The sequence below is a fragment of the Arachis stenosperma genome, chromosome 3 (genome assembly GCF_014773155.1).
Source record: "Arachis stenosperma cultivar V10309 chromosome 3, arast.V10309.gnm1.PFL2, whole genome shotgun sequence".
Taxonomy (NCBI): Eukaryota; Viridiplantae; Streptophyta; class Magnoliopsida; order Fabales; family Fabaceae; genus Arachis; species Arachis stenosperma.
Genome location: NC_080379.1, coordinates 138,498,743 through 138,515,469, shown reverse-complemented (window position 1 = coordinate 138,515,469; position 16,727 = coordinate 138,498,743). Strand labels below are relative to the sequence as shown.

The following is a 16,727-nucleotide window of genomic DNA, read 5'->3' as shown; positions in this document are numbered from 1 at the left end:
TTAAAATTTAATTTTATAGTTTAGAATGACTTTAATATACTAATATAGTAGAATTCAATTATTTGATATGGAATAATTCTTACATAAATTAAATTTTCTTCTTTTATAATTTTGTCCTTAACAAAATTATTTTATTAAACGAACATCTATTTATTTAAATAGAAATATTTTTTATATTTGATATGTTAAATTAAATTTGTGCGAAAATTGATTTCATAATCAGATTTTTGTAAATGAAAAAAAAAGTAAGAACTAGAATTCTCAAAAGAGTTTAAATCATTCATTTTTATTTGTTCCAAAACAAGAAAAAGAATTTTATTTTGAGTGAATTCTAATTCATCCGTTTTTAAACAAGCCCTAAATTGGACAAGCAACTTTCTCGCACAACTCTCACCTGCAAAAGTATTTAAAAATAAATCTGTAAATACGAATCAGTTGCATGTTGGGCGCATTTTTTTTTTTTAGGATTAGGATTTGAACTTGCATTGAAACCAGAACAAGAGTGAGAGTGTTGAAACAGGAGAAGAAGAGAAGGGCAAGATCTGAGAAAAGATGAGGCAAATAAGGAGAAGCGAGCTTCGGGAGCAGAGGTAAACAGAACTTTTACAGTGAAAAAGAAGCTCTCATGCCAATATCAAATATAGTTATTGCGGTATGTGTTTCTTTTATTACTGTTCAGTCATCATTCTCTTTTCACTATGTTCTTCTTATTTAGAAGGCTCAACAAATTTAGATATAACTATTTAGATTTTTTTTTGACCATTTTCGATTTCAGATGCACTAAATCTTATTGTTGTTGTATATTTTGTTAATTAAAAAAAATACTTTTACCAAATTCTTGTGTTAATTTCAAAAACTTTTACATATATTTGTTAATATTAAAAAGAAAAAACCAACATTTTTAAACTTAATTACAAAAATATTTATTCTTCTTATATTTCTCATAATTTTTTGGTTAAATTTGATCTTACAAAATAAATTTTGCAAATTCAATCATCTCATAATGTTTATATAATAACTAGGAAAAATTATATTTTCATCTTTTATAAAACATTTAAATGATATTTTCGTTATTTTATTTATGAAGTATACACTTTTTTTAACAAGATTATAATAATATATATTTCAATTTATTTGACCAAAATACTTTATTAATGTTTTGAGAATTATTTGAAATTAGGTTATTTTTTGACTTGAACATGAGGTCTAGAGTTTTTTTTGAGACAGTGTCCGATTTCTTTTTGATATCAAGGTGTTGCTATCCGAATTTTTTTTGAGAAGGTGAGGGTAGTACTTGTAAGGGACTCTGATACTTAAGTTAGCACGGGTTTAAACAGGTTTTTAGTAACTTGGATTTTGAATACACCTAATGATATCAATGTATTTATAATAAAATAGACAACCATCTTTTAGAGTAGTTCTACCTTTGAGGATGGATAACCATTTTTTTTCTCTTAGAAAAGTTGTTGAGATCTCTCTTCTAAATAATTAGAAGGTATCTTAAAAGTTAGTTACTTATTTGAATAAGTAGGACCACATTCTGATCGCGGTGTTTGAGGTCGAATATGGGTGGATTGAATTGGATCTTTTAATTGAAATTTATTTATTTTGAGTGTGATTAGAAATTTTGGAACAATGTATGAACAATTAATACTCATTATAATTATATATAAATTAACGAATATTTTTTAATTGATTTAATTAATAACAATATATATTTTATATTTATTAAATAATAATTTATTTTAAATATTTTTTATTAATAATAAAATATAAAAAAATTAAATTAAATAATTTTAAAAAATTAAAATATTTTATATTATGTGATAAATATTAAAAATAAATAAAATTTATTACAATTATAAATATATGTATGTTATTATTATTTAATTAATTAAATAGTTGTCGTTAACTCATATGTAATTATAATATTTATTAATAAATATTTTACTCATCAAATATATTAAAATGTATTTATTTTAGTTTTACAAAAATAAAAATTTATATTTATAAATAGAGTAGCATCATTTAAATATAAGAGTAATCATCACTCTTTCATGTTAACCAAACACATGTCTTTATAGATAAGTATTTTTCACATGTTTTTAAATTTGTTGAAGGGAAAGACATTTTTATCGTTATAAAATTAGACATCGTTTTTGTCAACATCTAAATATTTGGAAAACATTTTTCCTATAATTAACACTTCTAAATTTGATTAATATTTATTCACAAAAAATTTGTTCCCATTAATCTCCTTTTTTTTCTGATAACCAAGTAGCATCTACTGTGAAACAACCTTCAATTTATAATGTTGACCCAAATAATAAGATCGACATAAGTAACATCTACTGTGAAGCAATTTTCAGTTTATAATGTTGTTCCAAATTAAATAAGACCAACATGCTGCACCCAAAATAGAATCAACGGGAAAGAAGTGGAAGAAGAAGGAAGTAGGACAGAAAAGATCGAAAAGCAGAGTTTTGGGTCCGGTCATGTGCAAATTGAGTTGTAGCAGAAGAAGCATGACTTGGGAGAGTTGAAAGCCAGCTCCAGGATAGGATCTCTGATTCACAGTTCACATCACATATCGAAAATAGATTCTCTCTAATTTTTTTAACATTTGATAAAATATAATGTGATCTTCTACTTTTAATTTTATAAATAAAATAAAAAATAAATAATAAAAAAACAATAAATAATTAGATTAAAGACGGAACCATCCATATCTTTTTTTCACATTTAAGAGGATTCACTTCCCTACACATCATAGATGTTGATTTAACGTAGACCCGTGGCCCTCGCTAGTTGCTAAAATAAATACCTCCACCTGTCTCACACGTCAATTTATTTAAATTTTTTTTGTCCAAACCATTAAACAAGTCGGTGTATATTTTATTTAATTTATATCTTATAATCATATGTTAAGATGACAAATTAAATTTTATTTTTAAAAATACAAAAAATTTAAAATTTTAATGCAATTATTAAATAAAAAAATTTAAAATAATCTAATAATAATAATAATAATAATAATAATAATAATCTTATTATGTATCTGTAAGAAATTTTTTATTTAAATAAATAAAATAAAACTAATAATGATCAAAATAAATAATTTTAAAAATATTTACTGTTTTGTATTTTTTAGTCATATCTCGTTTACATACAGTGTAAACGAGATACATGAAATGTTCATTTCGTGTACAGTATAAACGAGATATATAGAAGACAATTCTTACAGCTATAAAAAGATGTGTAATCATTGGTATTCTTCACAAACTTTTTTATTCTTTGTGTCTCATATTTCTCACCAAGACAAGGCATTAATGGCCAGTAATAGTCCATACATAGTTGTGCTTGTTTATCCCAATTGTCGTATGAGAAATGGCGACAGCGGGGTGACATTTGAGTGTGATGATCTGATATTGTTTCGCACTCACACAACTAGAAAATAGATTAATATAGACAGATTTACAGACGGATTTAGTCTTTATTACAGACGGATTTTTAGTTACCGACGAAATTACCAACGGATTTTGTCTCTCTGTAAAAGCCCCGTCAGAAATTATTTACCGACGGATTTTTTCCGTCGAAAAATTACAGACGGATTTTTAGCAGTTACCGACGAATTTTCCCTCTGTAAATTTTCTATAAATTTCCCAAAGGCGATGAACTTTCCGACGGATTTTCCGTCTGTAATTACAGACGGATTTTTCGACAGATTTTCCGTCTGTAATTACAGACAGATTTTCTGACGGATTTTCCGTCTGTAATTACAGACAGATTTTCTGACGGATTTTCCGTCTGTAATTACAGACAGATTTTCCGACAGATTTTTCATCTATAATTTGAACTTTGGAAAATCATCCCACTCTGATTACAGACAAAAAATCCGTCTGTAAATCCGTCAGTAATATAAAATAGTATTTTTTTAGATTTTTCATTGCAAAATAAACTTATTTTCGTACAAAATAAATACAAATTTAAACAATTTCATATTATCAAGCGAAAAAAGAAATACTATAAACAAATCAATATAATTCATTTACGTCATATAATTAAAAGAAGTTGAAGCAGAAGTAATGAATATCATTTACATCATATAATGAATATCATTTACATCATTCCACTCTCATACAACTTCATTCATCAAATTAATCTAATTACTTTATAAAACTAACTTACTCACATGAATTGGAACAATAAAGTTAAAAGTATTATCAAATTATGAGTCAGTTGTTGAAGTAGAAGTAAAGCACTATCATGCTCTGCAACATTCACAATCCAAAAGGAATTACCCTTCTTTAAACATGAAGCATCTTTTAACATCTTCTTTAGTTGGCTTGCAGCCACACCGATCACGTCTTGAGGTCAAATCGAAAAATTTGGGGTATGTGTAATGCAGAACAGCTGCTTCATCCAACTTGATCTTACTGTGAACATATATGACATCTGGATCAGTGCAAATTATGTTCAGAAAGTTCGAAATCACTATTAGAATATTAGAATTTGGGGGTATTCTTTTATCGCTATGTCAATTTAATCAGAGAAAAAGTCAATGCTGACTAATAACCAAGGCTCGCCAAAGTAGCATAAAATACTATAAGATTGTCAAGACCAGCCAATATGAGACAACAGTTTGCACTAAGCTTGAAGAAGCGAATGTGACTTGTTCAATATGAGACCAGCAAACACAATTTTTATTTTTAATCTTCGAACAAGACAACTTGGCATATAATTAGACACCAAACTACAAACTACAAACAGATGCAACTATATGTCCCCTTGACTATAAATGAATGTTGCAAATTTTCATACAAATGCATTCAATGAAATAAGCAGAATCAACATACTTAGGTGTCTTCATATAGTTGTGCCATCTGTGAGCACCATTTGGACGGAGATGATCCTGAACCCTAGCAGCAGCTTTCCCGTTTCCATAAGTAAGAAAATAGTTTGGATTGCCACGAGTTGCTTCTTTGTAATTTCCAAAATATACATCCTTTGGAAGGTGGTCATAGTTCTTCTTGAACATTGAAACCTATGAAAACATTATAAGTTAAATATGTCAAATGTTACTTATTTCCATTTGGGACAGAGTAAGTTGGAACAAAATGAACCAGCAACAGAAGGGCTACAAAGTAAAATCTGGATTGGATTTATATTTACATGTTAAATATGTGCCAAGTGCCTGGATTCAGAAACAGATTCAATTATATGTTCAAAACCTTACAAAAGCTATCTATGTATATACCTCGCTAAAAGGCTCCTTGATATCATCTCGCTCAACACTGCTCTCCTGAACGAAACATTATTCCAGCAAACAAATACAGTGTGATCATCTAATTAAGTCGAATGATAGTAATTTCAGAATCTTAAATAAAACACATGCACTCACATAATTTGGAAAAATAACCATATCAACATTTCCAGGAACATCAGATAGCAACTGTCTTAAAGAGTACTCCTGTATTCCTGCTGGATATACTAGCTCATCAGTGTCCAGATGAATGATCCAATCCATTCCAGACTCCTGAATATAACAGCATCGGAAAAAGGTAAAGACCTTCAAGGGATTAATATCATATATACTTATATAGAGATAATAATTTAGCACAAGGAAAACAAACCATACCCTTGCCATGACAATAAGCCATTTCCATGTTCAAAGATTGCTTCACAAACAACTCATAGTTGCATGGTTTGTAGAAGAAGCTAGCCAACCAAGTCTCATTCCATATTCGACTGGTAGGTAACAAAATACTTATTAACACAGGAATTACAAAAGATTTGCCACATTATTTACAAAAGCAGAATCCTGTGCGCATAAACATTAAGAATATCGGAATCTAAAGAATCCACACTAAGGAAGAAACTGATAACATTATCTTAAATGGGCTGTTTATATCACAATTTAGCATTCCATAATAAAGAGAGCAGTCTGGCGGTTGTATTTGGCTTCCTTTGTTGTGGGGAGACAATAGATTGGAACATTTTGCACTTAGGACAAGTAAACACTAGCTCACAATAACAATCCAGTAGCATTACTATTACTTTTAGGGTTTGGCTCACAAATATTACTATTTGGCTTATGGCACTTGTTAACATTACCTAAGATTGAAGCTTTTAAAATTTTTAATGCATTGAAAGCTTCAATCTTTCAATTTTCCAGTAGAAACTACCAAACCGTTACATTTATCATGACTAGATAAAACATACTAGAATATTTGCAAACTAAAACATCTCTGCCACAAATCTATGGAGACAAATCTACAGAGAATAAGAATAATAAGCCAAGCCAGATCCACAATACATGTTAGACATTAAACCCAGTAAAAAAATGCTAGCATTAAGTCTACATGGCCAATTGGTCAATAATGCTCAAAACTTCTTGTTCTTTACGTTTTGTTTCAATCATGATGATTGTTGAACAGTCAATGGCTCCATCAAAGGGGAAAAGGCCATTTAATAAGAAAGAAAGAAAATTGATTACACCAAAAATTAAAAAAAAAAGGTTTCCAAAGTAGAACACGCATACCTTTTAGCTTGCTGTTCTTCTAACTCTCTAGTTCTATATATAACTTTGACCCCCTGAAACAAGAAAAAGACGTTTCATTTGAGCATCAAAATGTTAACTATAAGCACCCTTCAAAATGAACCAAAGAAATCTAACACTATTAATTTTCTATCAGAAAAAATGAGGTCAAAAATAAAAGTTCAAATTTGTTATTAAAAAAAGAAACAAATAATTAAGGTAGAGTCATGTGTTAACATCTCTGAGATTTTTCCGTTGTTAAAAAGGTATGGAGCTAAGATTGGAACACAGAGTCAGGTAGCAGCAGCAAAGCAAAAGTAGATAAGGTACTCAATCAATCAGTTCATAATTTCTTATAAATATAAATCAAGCTAGAGCATTAACAACTTCTCATATCAGATTATATTATTCTAGTATGATTTTCAAATGAAAAAAAAATATGCAATCCATGAATTACCTTTTTCAATGATTTGGAGTGCTTACAGCTAAAGAACCACACCCTGCAATGATTTGGAGTGCTTACAGCTAAAGAACTCCATCATTGTCAATAAGAAGGCTTGATCCCTTTATATCACCAGCTTTTAGGGCATTTGTTTTGATTGAAGCAGATCTGCATGAAATCTAACCTCCAAGCAAAAGGAACGAAAGGAACGAAAGTAGATCTGCATAAATATCATCAATCACCATTATCAAATTGTAGAACAAGAACAACGAAAGGAACGAAACGCTGAATGAACTAACCTCCAAGCAAAGAAAAACGGAGGGCTTTAGTTTCGATTAATTAGCGGATTAAAATCCTAACCTCCAAGGGACAATGACGAAGGGAGAAGATGCGACGAGAGCGGCGGCGGAGGGGGATCGTGCGACGCGAGCGGCGGCGGCAGCGGCAAAAGATGCTCGTGCGACGGAGAGAAAAAGTAGCTCGTTGACGGAGAGAGGGAGAAGCTCGTTAGATTTATGTGGAGTGTGAATGGAGCTACCAGCTCTGAGCTCAAGAGAAACGTCAAAAGGAGGATGGTAGCACCGCCGGCGAGGAGAGCGGAGGAGCACAGCTTTATATTGCAAAATAAGGAGAGAGGAAGAAACTCGTGCGATGGAGCTCTCACTTGTGTGGGGTGTGGCCGTGTGGATGGAGCTCAAGAAGATAGGGTTGAGTTAGGGTTATCTGAATGTTTCCGACGGAAAATTTTAAATTACAGACGGATTTTTCGTCTGTAATAATTTAATAAAAAGTAGCGTTTTGTCTATTTAATTATAGACGAATTTTTCGTCTGTAATCATTTTTTATGAAAAAAATTTAATTTTTCTGACAGAATTATCGACGAATTTTTTTCTGTCTGTAATTTATGCTAATTTATTTTTTTTGTTTTTCGACAAAAAATCCCTCTGAAATTCTCTCTGTATTTCAGTGGGATAAAATCCGTCGGAAATATCCGTCTGTAATAACTAGTTTTCTAGTAGTGTCAGCGTGTGAAGACGTTGTTGGATTTGAAGAGTTTGATATTGAGTAAGCTCGGTGGTACACAAGTGAGGAAAATTGGAAGGGTGGCGTATAGGTTGCTGGCACCCATGGGTAACGGAGTCTTCCAGTTTCGACTATTCCGACTTCTAGGGGACGAGCATGTGTGACTGATGTTCAACATCCATGGGAGGATCATGGTGGAGCAGGTAATGGAGCTTTCCTCAGAGGTGGCACACAGTGGTGGTGGGAGTTCCGTACACTCGACGTATGTACAGGATGACCGACCCCTCGCACCACCGCCCATTCATGTCACCATTCTAGTGGATGAGGCAGAGGAGGACGAGGAGGAGTCAAACGAGGATTATGTGGCGGACAGTGCGGACAGCGACTTGTCCGATAATGGGGATGAGGATGAGTCTGTTCCGGAGATACCTGTTCAAACTGTGGCGCGCCATGTTCTGCCTCCACCTCACCCAATTCTGGCGCTATCGGCAGTGCCATCTCACTATTATAGTCTGGATCTGGACGCCATGCATGAGAGGATTCCATTTTCTGACCCGGGTGAAGAGGATTACAACCTAGATGGCAGTGTAGAGTTTCGGGTCCGCCACAAGTTTAGAAGCCGAGAGCCAGTGCTTCAGGGTGTGAAGAACTACAGTATTCGGAGGAGTGCGGAGTACTGGGTGATCGAATCGGACCAGTTAAAGTACCATGTGCAGTACCGTCAAGCTGAAAATGGGTGTCAATGGAGCCTTCGTGTCAATGGAGTACCAGCCTGATGCTGATCCCTACTCTGCTACTGCAATCCAACCAACCTGACAGTAACAGAGATAAATACGATTCATTAAGAAACAAACCATACGAATTAACAACAATATTTAACGCGAATACAAAAATAATATTTGGTAACCTCGCAGCTAGCGGATACTGGTAGATTCCTCTATCTGGTGGACACCACTGAGGAAATCTCTGATAGATCCAGCTCATCAAAAGCGGAGTGCAACCGGTAATGTCCGCGACATCCCGCTGTGCCACCAAACAAAGTGACTGGTACGTCTAGGCCAGCACAGTCGAGCCCCAAGATAACGCCCTACACTCCGCGAAGTCCCGGAGAAGCGGTAGCCAACGTTTGTGCACCAGGTTGTTGGACTTGTCTGTCAACAGATACCCTCCAATCAATAACATTATATAGCACCTGGCGTACTGGTACACGAAATCGTGAAACACAACTTCGTGTAGCTGACCAGCAAGTGCACTGGATCGTCCAAGTAATACATTACGTGAGTAAAAGTCGATCCCACGGAGATTGCCGGCTTGAAGCAAGCTGTGGTTATCTTGTAACTCTTAGTCAAGAGATTAATGATAAAAATGATTTTTGTTTATGAAGAGTGAATAACGTGAAATAAAAAGTACTTGTGATTCAATAATGAGGAACATGTTGAGGTTTTGGAGATGCTTTATCTTCTGAATCTCTGCTTTTCTACTGTTGTCTTCTTCACGCACACAAGGTTTTTTCCATGGCAAGCTGTATGTTGGTGGATCAACATTGTCAATGGCTACCATCCGTCCTCTCAGTAAAAATGGTTCAACTACGGGTTACGTAGGGCTAATCATCTGTCGGTTCTCACTCGTGCTGGAATAGGATCCATTGATCCTTTTACGCACTATCACTGCGCCCGGCATTTGTGAGTTTGAAGCTCATTACAGTCATCCCATCCCAGATCCTACTCTGAATACCACAGACAAGGTTTAGACCTTTCGGATCTCAAGAATGTTGCCCATGTGATTCTAGTTTATACCACGAAGACTCTGGTTTCACGGATTTGAACACTTTGTTGTCAGGAGAAATAATCAAACCCGTGAACCAGGAACCCAAGAGATACACATTCAATCTAAGGTAGAACGAAAATGGTTGTCAGGCACGCGTTCATAAGTTGAGAATGGTGATGAGTGTCACGGATCATCACATTCATCATGTTGAAGTGTGAATGAATATCTTAGAATCAAAACAAGCGTGATTGAATAGAAAACAAAAGTAATTGCATTAATCCATCGAGACACAGCAGAGCTTCTCACCCCCAACCATGGAGTTTATAGACTCATGCCATAGAAGATACAAATTCAGATGTAAAATATCATCAGGTACAAAATGAATCTCTAAAAGTAGTTTTATACTAAACTAGTAACATAGGTTTACAAAAAATGGGTAAACTAAGATAGATAGTGCAGAAATCCACTCCCGGGGCCCACTTGGTGTGTGTTTGGGCTGAATATTGAAGCTTTCATGTGTAGAGACTATTCTTGGCGTTAAATGCCAGCTTTGGTGCCAGTTTGGGCATTTAACTCCAGCTTTTATGCCAGTTCTGGCGTTTAACGCCAGAAAAAGATAAAAAATGGGTGTTTAAACGCCAGTTTGCTCTATCAAATCTCAGGCAAAGTATAAACTATTATACATTTCTGGAAAGCGCAAGATGTCTACTTTCCAAAGCAATTGAGAGTGCGTCAATTGGGCTTCTGTAGCTCCAGAAAATCCATTTCGCGTGCAGGAGGGTCAGAATCCAACAGCATCTGCAGTCCTTTTTCAGCCTCTGAATCAGATTTTTGCTCAGGTCCCTCAATTTCAGCCAGAAAATACCTGAAATCATAGAAAAATACACAAACTCATAGTAAAGTGTAGAAATGTGATTTTTGCATGAAAACTAATAAAAATATGCTAAAAAGTAGCTAAAGTATACTAGAAACTACAAGAAAATACCACCAAAAAGCGTATAAAATATCCGCTCATCACAATACCAAACTTAAACTGTTGCTTGTCCTCAAGCAACTAGATAAATAAAATAGGATAAAAAGAAGATCAACAGGTAATACATCTCAGAGTTTTAAGTGAAGCTCAGATTCTAATTGGATGAGCGGTGCTAGTAGCTTTTTGCTCCTGAACAGTTTTGGCATCTCAATTCATCCTTTGAAGCTCAGAATGATTGGCATCCATAGGAACTCAGAATTTTAGATAGTGTTATTGATTCTCCTAGTTCAGCATGTTGATTCTTGAACACAACTACTTTACGAGTCTTAGCTATGACCCTAAGCACTTTGTTTTCCAGTATTACCACCGGATACATAAATGCCACAGACACATAACTCGGTAAACCTTTTCATATTGTGACTCAGCTTTGCTAAAGTCCCCAGTTAGAGGTGTCCAGAGTTTTTAAGCACACTCTTTTTGCTTTGGATCACGACTTCAACCACTCAGTCTCAAGCTTTTCACTTGGACTTTCATGCCACAAGCACACGGTTAGGGACAACTTGATTTAGCCGCTTAGGCCAAGATTTTATTCCTTTGGGCCCTTCTATCCATTAATGCTCAAAGCCTTGGATCCTTTCTACCCTTGTCTTTTGGTTTTAAGGGCTATTGGCTTTTTTCTGCTTGCTTTTTCTTTTTCTTCCCCCTTTTTTTCCGCCAAATTTTTCTTTTTTATTTTTTTTTATTTTTTTCACTACTTTTTCTTGCTTCAAGAATCAATTTCATGATTTTTTAGATTATCAATAAAATTTCTCTTTGTTCATCATTCTTTCAAGAGCCAACGATTTAAACATTCATAAACTTCACTATAAAAAATATGCACTATTCAAGCATTCATTCAGAAGACAAAAAGTGTTGCCACCACGTAAAAATAATTAGAATTTTTCTTATTGAAAACTCGAAATAACTGCCTCCTTACTCTAGAGAAAATCTACTATTTTATTCATGTTTAGTGATGATGAGAAGAACAAATTATAGCTTACTTGGAGATAATAAGAATAAAAATAAAAATAAAGACCCTAATTATTAATACTTATGTAATTCTTAAGATAGGTTTCTAATAATAAAAGTTATCACAGATTTGAGATTAGGACTCAACAACCTTTATTTTGGGAGATGGATGCTCCTTCAATCTGTGGGGTGTCTGGTCCCTCAAGGGAGAGCTTTTGGCGCTTTAGCTCCTGTAGCTCACGCCCTTGCTTTTCTTGTTCTTTAAGCAGCTTGCAGAGCATGCTATTTTGATTTTGCTGTTCTTCCTTAACTTGATCCATAGCTTCTTGTAGCTTGGTGACAGATGTTTCTAGGTGGGCCTAGTAGTCAATTTGAGGGATTTCTAGAAGGAACTCCTGCGCCCTCCTCTTGATGGAGTTGTCATGTACTTGTTGTCCCTCCATTGACTTTTTGGTAATTGGATGCTCGATTGAGATAAACTCATCCACTCCCATCTTTATCCCAGCATCTTTACATAGCAGAGAGATTAAGCTTGGGTAAGCCAATTTGGCTTCAGTGGAGTTCATATTTGCAATTTTGTAAATCTCACAAGCAATCAGATGATGAATCTCCACTTTGTTTCCCAGCATAATGCAATGAATCATCATTACTCTTTTGACAGTGACTTCAGAGCGGTTGCTAGTGGGCAGTATAGAATGCCCAATGAAGTCCAACCAGCCCCTAGTGACTGGTTTGAGATCTCCTCTCTTGAGTTGGTTTGGGATACCTTTTGAGTTGGTTATCCACTTAGTTCCAGGGAGGCATATGTCCTCTAGAACTTGGTCCAAATGCTTATCTACTCTCACTATTCTCCTATTAAAGGATTCTGGATCATCTTGTAGTTGAGACAGCTTGAAGACCTCTTTTATTTTGTCATGGTGGAAGTAAATAATCTTCCCTCTAACCATAGTTCGAAAGGTATGGAAGGCAGTTTTCGTCATTCTCTGCTTATCTGTTAACCACATATTTGAGTAAAATTTCTGGACCATGTTTCTTCCCACCTTTATCTCAAGATTAGCTAGGATTTCCCATCCTCTATTTCGAATTTGTTCTTGGATCTCCGGATATTCGTCTTCTTTCAGATCGAACATAACTTCCGGGATCACTGACCTCATGGTGGACGAAATTGTGATCCATGTTCTTTTGTTTTTGTATGAAATCATTATTATGGCATCGGTTGTTTTCACAACTCTGTTCAACTAACCAGCAAGTGTACTGGGTCGTCCAAGTAATAAACCTTACGCAAGTAAGGGTCGATCCCACAGAGATTGTTGGTATGAAGCAAGCTATGCTCACCTTGTAAATCTCAGTCAGGCAGATTAAATTTGTTTATGGTTTCGAAAATTAATAATAAGAAGAAATAATAAAAGGGATAGAATACTTATGCAGATTCATTGGTGGGAATTTTAGATAAGCATATGGAGATACTGTATGGCCCAAGGACGCCTGCTCTCCTATTGCTTCAACTCAATCCTTCTTACTCCTTTCCATGGCAAGCTGTGTATAGGGGTTCACCGTTCGACGATGGCTACTTTCAATCCTCTCGGGAAAATGGTCCTCTGCGGCTGTCACTCGCATGGCTAATCGTCTGGAGGCATCACCTGGCCGAAGGCTACATCCCATCCTCGCAGTGAAAACTACGCTCACGCGCTCTGTCACAGCACGGCTAATCACTGGTTGGTTCCCGCGCCTACTGGAATAGAATTCCTTGATTCTTTTGCGTTTGTCATCACGTCCAGCACTTGCAAGTCTGAAGCACGTCACAGTCATTCATTACCGGAATCCTACTCGGAATACCACAGACAAGGTTAGACTTTTCGGACTCCCAGGATCCTACTCGGAATACCACAGACAAGTCGAGACTTTCCGGATCCTCATGAATGCCGCCATCTATCTAGCTTATACCACGAAGATTCTGTTGGGGAATCTAAGAGATACACATTCAAGCTCTGTTGCATGTAGAACGGAAGTGGTTGTCAATCACACGCGTTCATAGGTGAGAATGGTGATGAGCGTCACATAATCATCACCTTCATCATGTTCTTGGGTACGAATGAATATCTTGGAATAAGAATAAGAGAGATTTGAATAAAAGAAAATAGAATTGCATTAATACTTGAGGTACAGCAGAGCTCTACACCCTTAATCTATGGTGTGCAGAAACTCCACCGTTGAAAATACATAAGTAAAAGGTTCAGGCATGGCCGAGAGGCCAGCCCCCATGTGGTCACAAGACCGAATGATCAAAGATCTCTAATACAATAGTTAAATGTTCTATTTATAATAAACTAGCTCCTAGGGTTTACATGAGTAAGTAATTGATGCATAAATCCACTTCCGGGGCCCACTTGGTGTATGTTTGGGCTGAGCTTGTTCAATCCACGAGCTGAGGCTTCTCTTGGAGTTGAACTCCGAGTTATGACGTGTTTTGGGCGTTCAACTCCGGATCATGACGTTTTTCTGGCGTTTAACTCTAGACAGCAGCATGAACTTGGCGTTCAACGCCAAGTTACGTCGTCAATTTCCGAATAAAGTATGGACTATTATATATTGCTGGAAAGCCCTGGATGTCTACTTTCCAACGCCATTGAGAGCGCGCCAATTGGAGTTCTGTAGCTCCAGAAAATTCATTTCGAGTGAAGGGAGGTCAGATTCCAACAGCATCAGCAGTCCTTTTGTCAGCCTTTTTCAGAATTTTGCTCAAGTCCCTCAATTTCAGCCAGAATTTACCTGAAATCACAGAAAAACACACAAACTCATAGTAAAGTCCAGAAATGTGAATTTAACATAAAAACTAATGAAAACATCCCTAAAATTAGCTTAAACTTACTAAAAACTACCTAAAAACAATGCCAAAAAGCGTATAAATTATCCGCTCATCACAACACCAAACTTAAATTGTTGCTTGTCCCCAAGAAACTAAAAATCAAATAGGATAAAAAGAAGAGAATATACTATAAATTCCAAAATATCAATGAATATTAATTATAATTAGATGAGCGGGACTTGTAGCTTTTTGCTTTTGAACAGTTTTGGCATCTCACTTTTTCCTTTGAAGTTTTGAATGATTAGCTTCTCTAGGAACTTAGAATTTCGGATAGTGTTATTGACTTTACTAGTTAAGCATGTTGATTCTTGAACACAGCTACTTATGAGTCTTGGCCGTGGCCCTAAGCACTTTGTTTTCCAGTATTACCACCGGATACATAAATGCCACAGACACATAACTGGGTGAACCTTTTCAGATTGTGACTCAGCTTTGCTAGAGTCCCCAGTTAGTGGTGTCCAGAGCTCTTAAGCACACTCTTTTTGTTTTGGATCACGACTTTAACCACTCAGTCTCAAGCTTTTCACTTGGACCTTCATGACACAAGCACATGGTTAGGGACAGCTTGATTTAGCCACTTAGGCCTGGATTTTATTTTCTTGGGCCCTCCTATCCATTGATGCTCAAAGCCTTGGATCCTTTTTACCCTTGCCTTTTGGTTTTAAGGGCTATTGGCTTTTTCTACTGCTTCTTCTTCTTTTTTTTTTCGCAAGCTTCTTCTTTTTCACTGCTTTTTCTTGCTTCAAGAATCAATTTCATGATTTTTCAGATCATCAATAACATTTCTCTTTGTCATCATTCTTTCAAGAGCCAACAATTTAACATTCATAAAAACAAGCTCAAAAGACATATGCACTATTCAAAGCATTCATTCAGAAAACAAAAGTATTGTCACCACATCAATATAATTAAACTAAATTCAAGGATAAATTCGAAATTCATGTACTTTTGTTCTTTTGAATTAAAACATTTTTTCTTTTAAGAGAGGTGAAGGATTAATGGAATTTATTCATAGCTTTAAGACATAGTTACTACATACTAATGATCATGAAGTAGAGACACAAAACATAGAAACACAATATTAAAAACCGAAAAGCAGAAAGAAATAAGAACAAGGAATGAGTCCACCTGAGTGAAAGTGGCGCCTTCTTGAAGGTCCAATGGTGCTCTTTGAGCTCCTCTATGTCTCTTCCTTGCTTTTGTTGAATGATTCCTAGTAATTTTGGTGTTTCTACCCTTAGTTGCTTCCATATTGTGTGGAGGACAACTTATCCCCTGAGGTATCTCAGGGATCTCTTGATTTGCAGCCACATGTTCTACCACTGAGCTATGATGGCTTATATGAGTCTTTCCATCTCCCATGACTCAGAGGTGGAAGCTTTTGTCTTCCCTTTGAGGTTTCTCTGGCCTTAGGTGCCATTAATGGTAATGGAAAAGCAAAAAGCTATGCTTTACCACACCAACTTAAGATATTGCTCGCCCCCGAGCAAGAGAGAAAGAAGACGAAGAAGAAGAAGAAGAAAATGGAGGAGAGTGAGGGGAGATGGATTCGGCTATATGGGTGGGATGGGGTGGGAAGGAGAATATGAATTGTGAAGGTAGGTGGGGTGTATGGGGAGAGTGGGTAATGTAGGTGGTGAATGAAAGACAGAAGGGATGACCATGAATGGAAAGAGAGAGGGAGGTAGGTGGGGATCCTGTGAGGTCCACAGATCTCAGGTGTCAAGGAATTCCATCCATGCACCAAATAGGCATGTAAAATGCCTTGGCACACCATTCTGGCGTTTAAACGCCCATTGGTGCACATTCTGGGCGTTCAACGCCCATGTAAAGCATGTTCTGGCGTTGAACGCCAGTTTCATGCTTGTTACTGGCGTTCAGCGCCAGTTTTCCTCTCTGGGCACATTCCTGGCGTTCAGCGCCAGAATGTTGTGTTTCTGGCGTTCAGCGCCAGAATGATGCTCTGTTCTGGCGTTGAACGCCAGCCAGATGCACCTTACTGGCGTTGAACGCCAGCCTGTGCGTCCTCTAGGGTCGTGAATTTTTCTTCTGCTGTTTTTGATTCTGTTTTTAATTTTTATGATTTTTTCGTGACTCTCATGATTGTACC

General features: G+C 35.9%; 1 pseudogene; it reads right to left on the bottom strand.

Moving 5' to 3' along the window:
* Positions 1–4,103: 4,103 nt before the first annotated feature.
* Positions 4,104–8,109, bottom strand: LOC130966752 (glycosyltransferase-like KOBITO 1; annotated as a pseudogene).
* Between the last annotated feature and the right edge of the window lie 8,618 nt (positions 8,110–16,727).